At 43.8% G+C, this 3,131-nt stretch overlaps 1 long non-coding RNA gene across 1 annotated transcript; it reads left to right on the forward strand.

Moving 5' to 3' along the window:
- Positions 1-1,478: 1,478 nt before the first annotated feature.
- LOC119152485 lies at positions 1,479-2,884 on the forward strand. Its single transcript, XR_005105792.1, has 2 exons — positions 1,479-1,508; positions 1,609-2,884. It is a non-coding gene; the product is annotated as an uncharacterized LOC119152485 (long non-coding RNA).
- Positions 2,885-3,131: the final 247 nt, after the last annotated feature.

The raw sequence follows: 3,131 nt of genomic DNA on the forward strand, positions 1-3,131 counted from the left end.
AAAGCACCAGGAGACTACGCTTTCTTTAATTTGTGGATGCAAGGTTTCAGTAGAACTCAGTAAATAACAGAAGAACAATGTCTAAAAGAAATACTGACCCACTACTTATTCAGTGGGAACTCTATATTGAGCAAAACAAAGGTCACCTGGAATGAGGAAAGGGGTGATTTAAAGTTTCATAAGTGTCCTTGATCCTGGGACTTTTAAGTGTTTGACTTGCTTGACTTTATACTCTAAGCTTGGGTTTGGGTTTGTGGTTGTTTTTTTTAACATTAGTATAGGTTCAGGCAAGGTCAGTTGTATGTAAATTAGTCCAATTTAATGTTACAGGGTGGAATTCAACTAGAATGTAAAAAAACCCTTACAACACAGATGAAATTTTAAAGGGTTCCTTGTTGTAATTAAAGGTATGCTAAATTGATATAGAGGCAAATCTGTCTGGAGGGAACATAATGACTGCCCTTGTAATGAGTCAATCCAGGCAGAGAAATGCTCAAACCCATAATGTTAAAGTCACCTGCTCACATAGGTGAAAAAAGTCTGAAAGGCAATAACATACGAGATATATATATTTACCATCTCCATTTTCTTGGTTATGTCAATTCTATCTGCAAATGGTAGTCCAAGTACCATTATTACTCAGATGATCAGAACTGTTACCACACTTTCTAGAAGCAAAGAGTGAAAAATACAGAATCTATATTTCAGAATGAAAAATCTGTAGAAAAGGTCTGATGTTCCCTTGGTGGATAACATTTTTCTGAATATCTCCTACCATGCACTGAGGAAGTCTGCAGAGTATGTCCAGCTGAAGAATACAGACCAGCTGCTATTCAAAGCACAGTATCAAAATGAATTTAGACATCTTGCAGGATTTGCAGACAGGTATCCAAGTTTCTTGAAGGCTCTCCCTACACCCCATTTTACATGCCAAAATCATCTGTCTGGGGCTGCCTGGGTTAGCAGTTTGTTCATGATAATACAGACTAATGATAGATAACCAATTAATCCTCCTTGTTCTACTAGGTATCAACAGGAGGGAGGAAATGCATAGAATTTTTTATGTTGGAAGGGACCTTAAAAACCACCCAGTTCCACCCCCCTGCCCCGGGCAGGGACACCACCCCCCCCCCCAGCCCAGGCTGCTCCCAGCCCCATCCAGCCTGGCCTGGAGCACTGCCAGGGATGGGGCACCCACAGCTGCTCTGGGCAGCCTGGCCCACCGCCTCGCCGCCCTCACATTGAAGAATTTCTTCCTTATATCTAATCTAAATCTACTCTCTTCCAGCTTAAAGCCATTCCCCCTCGTCCCGTCACTACACGTCCTTGTAAGAAGCCCCTCTCCAGCTTTCTCAGCGGCCCCTGTAGGCACTGGAAGCTGCTGTAAGGTCTCCCCAGAGCCTGCTCTTCTCCAGGCTGAAGAACTCCAGCTCTCTCAGCCTGTCTTCCCAGGTGCTCCAGCCCTCTGATCACCTTCATGGCCTCCTCTGGACTCGCTCCAAATTCAAGTATTTCTAGTAGGAGGCACCTGTCCCTTCTCAGATTGTCAGACAGACCCTCAACCACATCTCTTAGCTACCTGCCTGAAGCTGTTTCTGTTTGACACAGGCTCTGAGGACCACTCCGATACAAGTCTTTCAATCATATCCCCTTGGCTGACGATAGCCGCTACAGCCTGCCAGACCTGCCTCCAACAGAGTTTTTCTTGTGGAAGATGAGAGGCACTACTAAAAGGTTGCGATGCAGAAAATCTTCAAAACAAAGCATGATTTATTTTGTCAAAAGGTACTCAGCACTCAGACAAATGGACTTAAAATAGCAGAGACCAAGACATACACTGTTACTGCTTGGCATCACCTTCAGCCTCCAGGTAGATGTGATTCGACCTGGATGTCCACCACTCTCTCAGGTACCTCGTTACACCTGCCCCAGCCCTTGGCTCTCCACCAACCTGGGGCAGTTGCCTGTTCCTCTCCCCACCAAGTTACAACAGCCCAGTCTTCTAGAAGATTCTCCTCCTGCTCTTTCTCAGCAAGACAGCCCTGCTGCTGCTAGTAGGACTCTGCAGCTGCAATTTGCAGATATAAATACAACCACTCTGTTCTAGTATTTCTGGAGTGCCCTTTTTTCAGCCCCTTATTTTACATTTCTTGCCTAGTTTTTATCTCTTCTCTGGTCCCCCTATCTCCCTACTACCCATTTCACTTCACATGATGGAACTCACTCCAAGGAGCCAGACAGACACTGTAATAATGCAAAAGAATTCAGAGATAGAGGAATGGATGTACTGGGCAGAGAGAAACCTTGGATGAATGCCTGCAGGCCAGGGACACAAGCAAATCCTGGTAACAGTACAGCCTCTGCATTCAAACCAGTGCTACTTCCATCCCTCCTGCCCCCAGAGCTGGAAACTATGAGCTTTATTACCCACCCTGAGCTCTCTTCTTCTCTCTCTTCATCCAGAATACAGAATTCCTCTCAGAAACTAGATTAAAATGTATCTTTCAAGAGAAGACATCAATCTTATCCTTCCCCTGTGGTGTTCACCCTACTGTAACTTCCCACAGGAATCCTATGAAAGGGCCATTCTTTCTACCACAGAAACCTGCAACCGTATTGTAAATTCAACAGAGGTGAAAAAGGAAAGCAACAAAGCCTCAAAATGCACAGCAGTGTTCAGGAGATGCTGGTCATGAAACAACATGCCTGAAGATCAAAGGAATTACTTTACCAGTTTTGAATAGCACCTTGTCTATACTTCGATTTTCAGATTCAGCATTTAGTGATATCTTCTCTTATGTTAGCCAAGTCTTTTCTTACAAAGTAATTTTCACTTTCTCACAACCCAAGGGAGTAGAGTTAAAATAAACTAAATGAAATACCATGGCATTTTTCTGTCTTTCTCAAACGTTGGGGGTGTGAAAGTCCAGAGAACAAGCAGTAAACAGCAGATAGCATAGTAGGTGGGGAAAAGCGAGGAGGAGGGAGTGACTGAATGAACCCTCCATCACTGATTGAACAGGACAGTACATTTAGACGAAATTAATTTTCAGTGTTGAAATTATGCTGTGGTAGTGACGATGAGAAGAAAATATTGAGAGCAATAAAACGAATTCTAAAGAAACTGGCAC

Source organism: Falco rusticolus, chromosome 8 (genome assembly GCF_015220075.1).
Source record: "Falco rusticolus isolate bFalRus1 chromosome 8, bFalRus1.pri, whole genome shotgun sequence".
NCBI classification, from domain to species: domain Eukaryota; kingdom Metazoa; phylum Chordata; class Aves; order Falconiformes; family Falconidae; genus Falco; species Falco rusticolus.